The sequence below is a fragment of the Populus trichocarpa genome, chromosome 7 (assembly GCF_000002775.5).
Source record: "Populus trichocarpa isolate Nisqually-1 chromosome 7, P.trichocarpa_v4.1, whole genome shotgun sequence".
NCBI lineage: Eukaryota > Viridiplantae > Streptophyta > Magnoliopsida > Malpighiales > Salicaceae > Populus > Populus trichocarpa.
The window spans coordinates 7,914,573-7,928,625 of record NC_037291.2 but is presented as its reverse complement, the minus strand read 5'-3'; positions in this window follow the sequence as shown (position 1 = coordinate 7,928,625).

Genomic DNA, 14,053 nt, shown 5'->3' with positions numbered 1-14,053 from the left:
TCTTGGTTCCACCAACAAGCCCCTCTTGAAAATGAATAAGATTAATCACGGTTTGCTCTTCATTATTTAATATCCTCTTGAAGTCCACCTTAGCCCATGTATCTTGAAGAAGTCCATTGACAACCTCTTTGAACCTCTTAGCTCTATGCCTTGTAACTGGACCAACCAGAACCTTTATGGATCCTTTAGTGCTTGGATCGCATCAACATTAGTCAGTTAACTGATCCGTAGTGTAACTAACCCTAACTATTAAACAACCATAGTGTCCGCACTAGTAATTTAATTCAATGGCAGCCTTAAGAACTATATAAGTAGATAAATCTAGACAACATAACTATATGCAGTCTATGTTAGATTTAATTGAATGTTTTCCGTAAAATTAACAACATACATCTATCATAATTATTAAACTTAGTTGTTTCACAAGTTTAAATATCACAATTCTGGTTTTGATAGCAAACTTAGCAATAGATTGATTAGAATAATAACTTAGAGTCTGCTCTAAAAATCAAACTAAAAAATCATAGAAAATAAGCATAGAAAAACATTCATACTCATCATACAAACTGGAAAAAAAAAGATAAAATAGATCTCACAGTTTCTGAAATCCTAAGGTTTCAATATCCTTTCAACCAAGAAAAATAACTTAGTCTTGCATGTCAATCGAAAAACTAAGGAAAAGAAAAGATGAAAACATAATTTCGGGTATAGGGGAAAATGGTGAGAGTTTTTTTCTTCTTTTTGGTCGTTTGTATCCTCTTTCTTTCTTTCTTTTTATTTGATAAGAAACCCTAATCCCCACACCCTCCAATTCACTTGTATCCTCCAAAAATAATAATAGTCCTTTCCACAAAAGACAATTTACATTTAAGTAGTACAATAACTATTTTCCTAAAAGAAGAAAAAATAAAGACCTTTTCCATATGAAGAAATAAAATCTTTCCATACAATGAAATAATTTCCACGTCGGTTTGGATACTTTGGAAGTAAGTTGGACTTGTGCACAAAACCTGTCTGCTGGTAGAATTTATGGGTGGTTATCTTAGAAAAATCATATCTCTCTCATATGAGCTCTTTTTCTGCTGCAATTTGAAAGTTTGATAGGTCTTTGAGTCAGAAATCCAAAAATATTGAGTTTGCATCAAATGAACTTCTCTAACTCGAGATATTCATGTCAGAATGGCTGAAGTCAAAACTAGTAGAATACGAAACTTGTCTTTAAAGGCTGTGATTTTCATGCTCTTTTTCTTTTCTTTACCATATATGTATAGACAGGTATGGATGTTAGCTTTCTAATGCCACTAGAATCACTTCATTTCAACTGCTACAGCTTAAGTTCTGCATAAAACATCGATCAGATGTCAAATCTACCAATATTCGACATAGGTTGGAATATGGTCTGAATTTTATCTTTAATTTACTCCTTTTCAAATCTTACATCCAAAAGTGCCTTTAAAACGTAAAACAAAGATAATCAAGGCATTTTATATATAAAACATGGGCAAAATACTAGGTAAATATGGGTAAAACTATCAAATAATATGGTTGCATCATTTTAGCTTGTATTACATTCAGTCATATTAGGTTTTCACCTTGGGATGCATTCAGCCATATTGGGTTTGTTGGTGTTGATGGGTTTGTCCTAATTATGGACAAGTTGGTTTCAACTAAATCTGATTTGGGCCTTATGGATGTGCATATGGTCCTAAAGTGGCTAGCATTAATTAGGGTGTTGGGGTCCTTTTCTTACAAGGATTTGCCAAACATCCTAGCTAAGTTTAGGTTCATGATAGGCGGTCACAAGGCTGAACTGGAGAGGTATTATGGTGTCTCTATATTGGACAAAGATTCCATATCTAACGTGGAAACCAAGGGGCGGCTGCATGTTGGTGTAAATTCCCCTATTTATTTGTTCACTACAAGTAAGGATTCTTTTCCTTTCAATGAGAATAGGAGCTAGATGTGAAGGACTTTCCTTGTTGTTTTCTTTCCTTTCTCTTGCAAGATTTCCTTTCTTTAAAGGGAGATTTTGGAAGCCTTTTAAAAAAGAAGAATTCAGCAACTCTCTTCCCTATTTTTTAAAGCGTTAATTCGACCAAACAAGGGAAAAAGATCAAGCATTGAAGGCAGCATGTTCCAAGCATGGAAAATGGTCTAAAATGGGTGGTAAGCACACATTATTCCTACGTAAGTCAGACCCCTACACAAGGAAATTAATCAAGCTAGGGATGGCTTTGGGGGTTGATTGTATTCTTATATTATTCTGAATATTTTACTTAGTTTTTATGTTATTTTAAGTATTATTTGAGCCATAATATTTCAGTTTAGTATTTTAAGTTTAGTTGAGTTTGTTTTGGCTTCAATTAAGTGTTTTAAGTTTGTTTTAGGCATTAAACTTGTGTTAGCTAAAAGCCAACGGTTTGCAACCCAATATAGATCCATTAGTGTAGAACCCCGAGAACAAACTTATACAAAGAAAGTTTTATTAAAATTTAAATTCTAATAAATATAGATAACACAAATACAAAAAAAAAAAATAACAAGTATGAAAGCCTTATTAGGGGAGGCCCAAATTGTGAAAAAGAATAGAAATGGGGTTAAAATGTAATTAAGAAGAAATTAGACTATAAATACCCTATTTTTTCTCACTCGCAAGGCCGGTAGAAAACACATCAAAAGGGGGGGGAGATTTTAAGATTTTCCAATCAAATTTGGGAGAGAAAACACTAAGGTTTAACAAGTTATAAGTCCTAGACAAATCTATAGGAGAAAAATATCATTTATACAAGAGAAATTACAAGAAACAAGTGTGAAAATTATGAAGAAAGGAGGGGTGTGTGGCTGGCTACATGCAAGGAAAAGGGAGCCAAGATTTTCCAAATTATTGAGAAGTAAAGCTTTGATTTCTTCCAAGTAAGGAGTTATAATCCTAATTTCTATGAATTTAACTTCAATTTGGTTGAAATTGCACAATTTTATTGAATTGAAAATTAGGGTTCTTGAACATAAATTAGGGAAAATGTGAATTACCTAAAATTTGATAAATTAGAGTGCTGAAAATTATCTTGGATATGATATTATGTAAGGACAACAACAAAAAAAGAGAAAAGGGGTTCAAGGTAGCCAGCCATTAGGAGGGTGAATGAAAGGGGTAGAAGTTGTGATTTCTTTGTTAGATTGTTCTTAATGCTGTGATGTAAATGATGATTAGAAAAGAAAATTATCACCAAAGAAGAAAAAGGAGCCTTTAGTTCCTTTTGGGTTATATTCGGCTAAGATGGGAATTGGAGGGGGAGTGGAAGTTTTAAGATTTTGTATGAAAATTAGGAGTGATTTAGGTGTAGCGGAAAGTTACTAACAAAGGAAATCAAGATAACTTGATGTTATGGGAGTTGTATAAATTGGTACTGTAAGCCATGGGGAGTAGAAAGAAGATATGGCCTAAAACGTGTCTTGAAGATAGTTAATAAGTGAAGAAAATTAATTTTCGATCTGACTGTTAGATCGAACTCAAATTTTGCCAGGTAATTCTAGAACCTAGATCTATCGGAGGACCGGTTAGCTATAACCAATCAAGATCTTAAAAACATTAAAATTAAGCTTGAAAGATGATGTTTGAGCTATTTTTTTCTTGGATTTTTAGCTTAATTTCATATTGTGTTTTGTGTTTTTTTTTAATATTTTTATCTTATAGCATATTTAAGGAGTTGTAAGACCTTATAGGCATATCATGTCAGAGACAATTCTCCAATAATAATGTGCGTATTAAGGTTATTGTGTAATAACCCTTTTTGACATCAATTTTATGTTGTTTTGTTTACTATCTTCTTGTGTTTTATGTTTTTGACTGCGTCAAATACCAACTTCAATGAGATTCCAAATCTCTTTGGGTGTCAAAAAAGTTTCCATGGCATTTCCAATGATCGTAGTGGTTATCAAACTTAGGTATAGCAGTTTGCACAAAGTTCTCTATTGTCATTCAGAGAATTGCTATTTTTTCCAGAATTAACAAAGAATAGATCAATTACCTTTTACTTCTTTGTTTAAAATCAAGTTATGATATCATATGATAGAATATATATTATAGAGAGGTGTGGTTGGAGAAGAAAGACACTAAATTTATTAATAATTATAGTTTAAATAGAGAAGTAAATTAACTAAACAACAAAAATAAATAAATAAATCAACAAAAAACTTCTGCATTACTCCACTAACAGAGTATGCTCCTAAAGAATAGATCAAATAACAGGCTCTGAAAGACTAGGATAGATAGAATTATAGTGAAAAAAGTTTTATTTGATGAATGAACTACAGGAGATCCTGAGTAACAACATGGTACCCTGCATATGTAGTTTCTCTACCATCAATTTCATAACAAATCCACATCCATATCATTAAAATCATAATTAGTCACTAACAACATGACCAGACATGAAATTATAATGGGATTAGTACCAAGTACTAACCGCATCAGCAACAAGATTCTGAATCCCACCTCTTTCACCAGTAATTGGTTAGTTGATGATGAAAAGTAACAAATAAGATTATAGTAGTGATACGATAGGAAGAATAGTTATACATTCATGAACAAGTTCATACCCATGCTTGTTACATTTGAGGGGCTTGAGAGATTCAGATACAGCGGTCCAAGCAAGCGAGGTTTCGGACAAAGGAGCTGGTTATTGCCTCCAGAACATTTCTTAGTTGTGTCTGAACCTGAATCAATTAGACTACTTTTTACTGGTAGATGATACATATTTTTTCTTGTGATCTAAATAAGCAAAACAAAGTTAGAATCAAAAGAACTTAATCAACCTTCTTATGAATTGTAATATTTCTACTCTCATGAATTAGAACTCATCCAAGGTGGAAAATGGAATTTATCCATTTATCTTAGGAGACTAACCACACAATTATGAGAGAGAGAGTAATCCATTATCATTGGGTTTCTCGAAACACATACGCATAATAAAAACAATATTTAAGATTTTTTCGGGAGTCACAAGGATTCTGTTAGACAGATCTAGAGTTGTTAAGAGCCTATGCAAAAATTTCCTGAATATCAGATGTTCTTTTCAGTTTTGAATATTTATTTTAAGGTTGGGTTGTCACAAATTACAAGTCGTTCAAGTATTCGGCCACTAACAGTAATCCATATGAATCACCAGTGAGAAATCTCTAAAACATTTTTAGAAGAGAGGGATTGCTATTCTTTAGAGTGCTAACTCTTTTCTTTTGTATTTTAGGTATTTCTGTACTGTATTTTACTCATATTCTCTTAGGAAATAAGAGGCCTAACATTCTATTTATAGAAAAATCTAAACACCTTATAAATAGCAAAATATCAATTTTCCCCTTAAATAATATCACATATATTATTTTTTAGGATAATTTTAAAAATTTATTCAATCAAGTCCCTACTTGATTTTTTCTAGATCTAAAATTGTAATCTCTTATATTAATTACATTCTAGCCCTCAATTTCTTAAATTTATTTACATTCATGCCACACTTGATTAATCATTCCATTTTTAATTTTTAACCAAAGGTTCTTATCTGTGTGACCCATTAGATTCTCTAATAAGTTGACCCAAATATAAATCATAATCCTAAATAAAATAAGATTAAATAAATTAAATAATTTAATTTATTATCAATTCAATAATTGATTGATTTATATTTGAAAATTAAGTACAATGTCTAATAACCTGTCATAATCCTCTAAATATTAGGAAAGTTATAAGTGGTTTGACTTAACCTTTTAGTAACTAATTTCTCAGTGTAAATAATATCCCTTGATTAAGAATGTTCTAATTTAAATATTATATCATAGAGTATATATGTTTTGTCAAATCATGGTAGTTTTAAACATTATTGTCATTGATTTTTTTAATAAGATTTTGAAATACTTTTCAAAACTCATTCCACATTGGCCAAGGGTTTTACAATTAATACTATCTGATAACAAATGAAATATTTTTTCTAATTCATCTAGGGTGATGAATTCTCTCTTGATTACTCAAATATCTTCATATAGTTTATGTTATACCCAATATCTACCCATTTATTACCCTTGATTAGGATAATGTGTGGTTAAGATACAAACATAACACTCTCTATATAAAATAACTCAGTGATCTAAAGTTTAAGGATCACTTACACAACTATCACAAGAGCTTTTCCATAGACATAAGTGATCTCTTCATATGAAATTCTTATGCGAATTAGTTTAGTGTACATGTCTTATGAGAAGCACATATAAACCTCAGTTTATAAGAGCAACTGCTTCTTTTTATAAGGAAAGAAACATAATATGCATCGGTCTCAACAACTCTAATTGATGTCCAATCTTAATAGAACATTGATCGAAAACATTTAGGAACATGTTTTGATGCAATGAGAATCTCATAATTATAACAACTTTATAATTTCATTTGCAAAATATTTTTGTTCTATAAACTTTATCTTTACTCTAGATTCATTAATTAAATATAAATGAATATTAAAAATAAAAAAAGTTTTTATTAATAATAAATATAGTTTACATTAATAAAATTAGTGTAACGTATAACTAATTTATTAACTTATTAGTTAGATGGCATATTCACTATCAATTCCCACCTATGTTTGTTTACATACGAGGGGATTGAGACATTCAGGTACAGCAAACACTACCAGAAAACCGGAGAAAAGCAACGGAATTACCGACGGAAATATTCCGTCGGTAATTTATACCGACGGACATAATTCCGTCTCAAAATCTGTCGGTATATACCGACGGAATCATTCCGTCGGTGATGCCGTCGGTATATACCGACGGAATATTTCCGTCGGTATATACCGTCGGTTTCACCGACGGAATATACATTTCGTCTGGAAATACGCAACGACATGGTGACGTCAGGCGATTTTACCGACGGAAAGTACCGAGGGATTCAAACTGAGATTGCCGTACAGTGACGTGGCGCTGTCACCGACGACATCACCGACGGAATCACCGACGGAAGTAATCCGTCGGGGATTCCGTCGGAAAAAACCATTATATGCACCCATCTGCCGACACTCTCATCCTCTGTTTCTCCTTCTTCTTCTTTCCCATCCCACCTCTCCCCTCCCAAACTCCTCCCAAACTGCAGCCAAACACTCATCCCAAACTCTCCATTATTCTCAACACGAGCACTCAAGTTTCTTATATCCGTTTCTTGTAGATTTTATCATTTTTTTGTAAGTAAATCTATCCTTTTTAGTTTTAATATTTAATTGTGAATTTTATTGTTTTAGTATATGTATTTTGTTAACGTTTGTACTTGTTTAATTGTTATTTGTCAAAGAAACTTGTAGTATGAATGTATAATTTTGTAGTTGTTATAGGTTGTTTTAGATTTTGTCAAATTATATTTGTTTGTAAATTGTTGAAGTTTTGTTTGAATTGTACCGAATTAAATGTGTCGTTGTGATGAAATAAATAATTAATAGCTTATTTAAGTGTCTTGTTTAATTGTTATCAATTATATTTCGAAGTTGTGATTAATTCTGTAAATTTATATATGTATAAATTTGTATGTATGAACGTTGATAGTTGATAATTGATAATGAATATTTAACATAAGTGTTGTTTTAGTTTGTTGGATAATGTCGGGGAAAACCAATATTTTTGTTATGTTTTATAGAGGTTCAATAGAAGTCATGGATGATCGTTCATGGATGTATCGGAACTCACCCCAAGGATTGCGGAGGATGGATTATTGTAACGGTGTCCAGGGTTTTATTAATTTCACAACATCTATTCTGAGGAATTTTACTGATGGCGGTATTAGGTGTCCATGCAGGAAGTGTAAAAATTTAAAGTTTTTGCATCAAGATGTTGTAACGATGCATCTTCTAACCAAAGAGTTCATGGAAGATTACCTGTGTTGGTATGCTCACGGAGAACTATTTGTTCCTGATGAGAGCATGGAAGAACAGGTGGTTGGGTCAACTTCTAGTGCTAGTAACATGCATGAAGTTGGAAATGAGAACAGTAATCCTTACTGGAATATGGTTATGGATGCAATGAGAATGAGTGAAGATAATGTCAGGGGATGTCCAATCGTAGAAGAAGAACCTAATGCAGATGCAGCAAGGTTTTTTGATCTGTTGAGAGATTCTGACGAACCATTATGGGATGGCTGCACGAACCACAGTAAATTATCAGCCGTAGCACAGGTGTTCACCATCAAGTCAAATCACGGGTTGAGTGAGGCCGGTTATGACAAGATTATTGAATGGGCGAGAAGCATTTTACCTGAAGGGAACAGGCTGAAAGAGAACTTCTATGCTGCCATACACTCATATACTTTGGAACAACCTTGCAGGCAACATCGACGATACTTACTGTCCAATAACTCACAGCTGACCGAATCCCAGATCTTTCAATTACAAGATGAACAATTTGCCACATGGTTTAGAACACATGTAAGTCCTAGCACAAACTCATTATCTCTTGCAATGTAATTAATTGTAGTCAATGTTACATAATATCCGTTTATTGATTATTGTTGTATTTAATTTACAAGCTAGGTTTATCAAATGGGAGGTAGTGCTGCTATTTCACTGTCTTTACTATGTCTGGGCCCTGAAAGAAAAGTCAAGTGCTATAATGGATATTTTGTCAATGGATATGTCTTTCATACTGAAGAATACGGGCATGGAAGAAAGACATACAACAGCGGTGTTTGTATTAAGGGATCGACTTCTAGTAAGTTTGAAGTTGACTACTACGGTAGATTGGAAGAGGTCATCGAACTGCAATATCATAGCGAGCAAAATAGAGTGTTTTATTTCAAATGTTATTGGTATGACACAACTGACAGAGGAATCAGAGTAGATCCTCACTATGGTCTCGTTGAAATCAATTCAAAAGCTAGACACCGCAACGTAAACGACGTCTTTGTTTTCGCAAAGCAATGCCAACAAGTTTATTACACATACACCCCTTCCTTTAGAAAGGACCGATCAAGAGTTGATTGGTTATCCGTTTTAAAAACAAAACCCAAGGGTCGTGTCGAGGTTGTTCAGGATGAGAACGAAGACACAAGTGTGATAGATGAAGTCTTTCAAGCTAGTGAGTTGGTTGAACCATACCGAGTTGCTCCGTCGATTGACTTAGAAGAAAATTCGAATTTTCGCGTTTTCAACGATAGTCTTGTTGATGGTGACGCAGAGGAGTTGAATGTTGTTCTGAGCTCCACTAGTGGAAAAAAGAATGTTGTTGAAGAAGATGATAACGAAATTGAAGAGTGCGATGAAGCTGATGATAACAATTCAATGGAGGACGAAGATGAAAATTCCGACTAACTAAACATGTTATAAAGCCTTATTTTTATAATGTAATAATTTGAAACATGAAATATTTATTCTTCTTTAAGGGTCAGCCGTTGTTATTGTGTTGTGTGTGTTTTTTAGTTTGCAATTCAAGATTTTTTGAGAGGGTTACATATAACAAATAAGAAAAATTTACCTTTTCACCGACGGATATACCGACGGACTATAACCCGTCGGTATTTCACAGAGAGTTGCAAAAAAATTACGGGATTTTGCCACATTCACCGACGTCTTTCCGACGCTAATACCGACGGCATCACCGACGGGTTTTCCGCACGCATGTCTGACACGTGTCCGTCTGCACCATCACCGACGGCATTACCAACATCCCATACCGACGGCATTACCGACGGGACCGCGCATGTCTGACACGTGTCCGTCTGCACCATCACCGACGGCATTTCCGACGGATCGAAAAGTTTGGCGGGATTTTCGAACTTTTTTTGTGCGCATTTCAATTAATTTCCGACGGAATTACCGACGGAAATTAATTGCACCGACAGCAATTAAGTGTCGTCGGTAATTCCGTCGGAAATTACCTATATATACCGCCGCGCCCACCCCCCCCGCACCGTCTCCTCCCTCCCCCCCTCGTCTCCCCCTCTTCTCCCCTCCTCTTCTCTCCTCTTCTCCTCCCTCTTCTCCTCTTCTCCTCTTCTCCTCTTCTCCCCCTCTTCTCCCTTCCTCTTCTCCCTTTCTCTTCTCCTCTTCTCCCCCTCTTCTCCCTTTCACTTCTCTTCTCCTCTTCTCCCTTTCTCTTCTTCTCTCATTTAGTTTTAAAAGGTATGTATTTTTTTTCTTTATCTTTGTATTTTTTTAATTTTAATTATGATTATTTTTTTTTGGTGTTCTTTGTTTTGTATATTGTTTGTAGATAAAATCTTAAATTCAACACATTATTAAGGTAAGCATTTTTTATTCCCAAATTTATTTTGAATTGATATAATGTTTTTTAATTTTGTGTGTTGTGTAGTGTTTTTTAGTTTTTTAATTTTATTTATTAATTTTAGTTTTTTAGTTTTGATATTATTGTTTGTATTGCTATAATTGTTATTGTTGAATTTATGTTAAAAATGTTAATTTATAAATATAATTGTTATTGTTGATTTATTTTAAAAATGTTAATTTATATATATATAATTGCATTTAATTATTAGTTTATCTTAATTTAGGATATTATTGTTTGTATTGCTATAATTGTTATTGTTGAATTTATGTTAAAAATGTTAGTTTATAAATATAATTGTTATTGTTGATTTATTTTAAAAATGTTAATTTATATATATAGAATTGCATTTAATTATTAGTTTATCTTAATTTAGGATATTATTGTTTGTATTGCTATAATTGTTATTGTTGAATTTATGTTAAAAATGTTAGTTTATAAATATAATTGTTATTGTTGATTTATTTTAAAAATGTTAATTTATATATATAGAATTGCATTTAATTATTAGTTTATCTTAATTTAGGATAAAATAATTAAATGAATGTTCATAGTTGTAATTCTATATGATGTTATTGAATAAAATGTTGTGTTGATGATGATGAGTTGGGTTGAGATCCAGGATGATTGGATCGGGATGTGAAATAAAATTGGAAGTGTAATATGATTTTGTCGACAACTTGGGACCCCCCAGTACAGGGGAGACTCTGTCGAATTTTTTTTTAAAATAATCGAAGTTAATTATTCGTATACATGTGTGTAGATGCGTAGAATGAAATCTACAGCACGTCGTCAGAAGACGGTTGCAGCTAGTTCTTCTAGCAGCGAGGAGGACGTATCCTTAGGTGCTGATCACGGCGAGGAATCTACGTCAACTTGTGATGCTGCCTCTTCTAGCGCGGTTTCACAGCGCAGAAGCGGTGTGCCTTCACAGCGGGGTCAATTCACCTGCAAGTACCAGGCACAATGGAAGGATGACCTCTCAATGTAAGTTTGTTTAGGTTTTAGATTTTTTTTTATATACTTATAACATAATTTATGAACAACTAATTAATATTAATTACTACTTTTATTTAATTTCAGGTTTACAAACATTGAGGCTGCAAGGACTATAACATTGGCGTTTAAATCGTCGATGGAGATTCCATTGTTTCAATGGAGCCAGGTTTCCAAACATCCTGAGTGGAAACCTAATGGTTTAAGCGATTTCAGGTCGGTGTTAATTTTTAATTTCCAGCTTATTTTTAATAAATGATTTTTATAATTTTATATCTTGTACTATTTTTATTTTATATGAATTATTTATATACACAGAACAAATTTGAGTGGGATAGGGCGGACAACAATGTTGTGAGGAGGGTATGGGAGAATCACGCGGCAACTAGGTAACATCAAAAATAATATTTATTTTTGTTTTATAATTTAATGTTTTAAATTCTAATTTGTTACTATGGAAGTAGGTTGCGTGATTTTTGGTATGACACCCAAAAAAAATCAAAAAGACATGCGAGGGATAACGGTCTTGAAGGATGGAATGAGGTGGCGGTTTGGCAGGAATTCAAACCACCATTCATCTCGGGGGAAATATGGACGGCATATATTGAGCACGTGACCTCAGAGCGGTTCTCACGGCGCTCACAGTCTGGCGCCGACAACCGGAACCGGCAAATTTATGGTTCGGTGACCACGCACACTGGCGGATCCGTCCCATTCAGCGCACATGCAAAGCGGATGGTAAGATTAATTTTATTGAAATATATCGTTAATTAATTTGTCGTTCCTTATAATATATTTAACTTTCAACCTATTTTTTCCTGACAGGCTGCGTCTCTTGGACGTGAACCGAGTCCAATGGAGCTGTTTCTAGAGACGCATGTGCGGAGTCAAGACCGCCAAAAAGGGGTGCAGCAGTTCGTGGACAACCGTGCTCAGCACTTCGTGGTATGTTCGTTCATTCATTTTATTTTGTAAGTTATTATTTTCTTGAATTGCATCTTGAATTGCATTTGATGATTTTTTTACCGATGGAATTTTCAGGAGACTTATAATAGCCGGTTGAGGGAGAGATATGGGGACAATCCGTCGACCCATCCAGATTTCGATCCAGATTTGTGGATGGAGGCGGGATCGTTTGGTGGACCCGATAAAAACAGGGTCTACGGGCTCTCCAACACTACGGCTGACAACTTGCGTTCGACTCGTAGTGTCTCAACTGTTGGAAGCTCTCCATCAGTATCGAACACCCAGTCTGAGGAGTTCATTGCGTTGAAACAACAATATCAACAACTCTCGACGAATTATGATGAGCTCCGTCAAATAGTCATGGAGATGAGATCAAAGATGGGTGACGATACTTGTGCAGCTTCTTTTTGGCCGTTTGGTCCCGGGAACAACCAGCCTCCTCCTCCTCCGCCTCCTCCTCCAGCTCCGCCGCTATTCTAGTTTAATTTTGTTTTTTAAACACATTAAATTTGTAATGAATATTATTACTTTTACATTTTTAATGTTTAATGCATTTTTATTTGTTTATTAAGGTTTTTTACAATTAATAAATTATTTTTTTTATATATTTCAAATACATACCGACGGATATACCGACGGATATTATCCGTCGGTATTTAACAGAGAGTTGCCGAACAATTACCATCCATGCCATCGTTACCGACGGCATCACCGACAGATAATATCCGTCGGTGATTAACTTCCGATGGGATTACCGACGGATATTATCCGTTGGTATTACACAGAGAGTTGCAACAAAATTACAAGCCATGCCATAATTACCGACGGAAAATCCGTCGGTGATGTCGTCGGTAATTACCCTTAAAAGTACCGACGGATTGCCCGTCGGTAATGTTCCCGCGGGGAATTTTTTTTTGGCGCGCGTATCCGTCTGTATTACCGTCGGTGTTTTCGTCGGTGGGTGGTTTTTTTTATTTGCGACAGACTTAGCGACGGAAATGGGATTTACCGACGACTGTTTTACCGACGGACGTGTTCCGTCGGTGAGTCCGTCGGTATTGTTTTCACCGACGGAATTAATCCGTCGGTAAAACTGGATAATGTTGTAGTGAAAGGGCTGGTTATTGCCTCCAGAACATTTCCTAGTTGTGTCTGAACCCGAATCGACTAGACTACTTTTTTTTCTGGTAGATGATACATATCTTTTCTTGTGATTTAAATAAGCGAAACAAAGTCACAATCAATAGAACACAAACAACCTTCTCGTGACTTGTAATATTTCTACTCTTATGAATTAGCACTCATCCATGGTGACAAATGGAATTTATCCATTTGTTTCAGGAGCCTAGCCACACAATTATGAGAGAGAGAGAGAGAGAGAGAGAGTAATCAATTACTGATCTGTGGGATTGCATTTATATATATATATAAAAAGTTTACAGTTTCTTCTCTTTCAACAGCAGCAAAACACTTTCTAGAAAGTTGAAGGATCTTCGGCTAGTATACTGGGATTGCACCTTACGGGCAGCTATATCTGATGTCGAGGTAAGCTATTTCTGTTTCTTGAAGTGTGGTGTTATTCTTTTATATCATGTTCTGCTTGTCTTGGAATTTTCTTTTTCTGTTGGAGGTAGATTATGATATCAAAGAAAGGAAGTCGCAAGCTGTTATGGATACAAGGAACCGGTGGAATTTGGTGTTTTGACCTCATTTGCTTATCCTCTGGACGGATATCTGGGTGAAATAGTGGTTGCCACAACTCGAGTGGAAACCATGCTGGTTG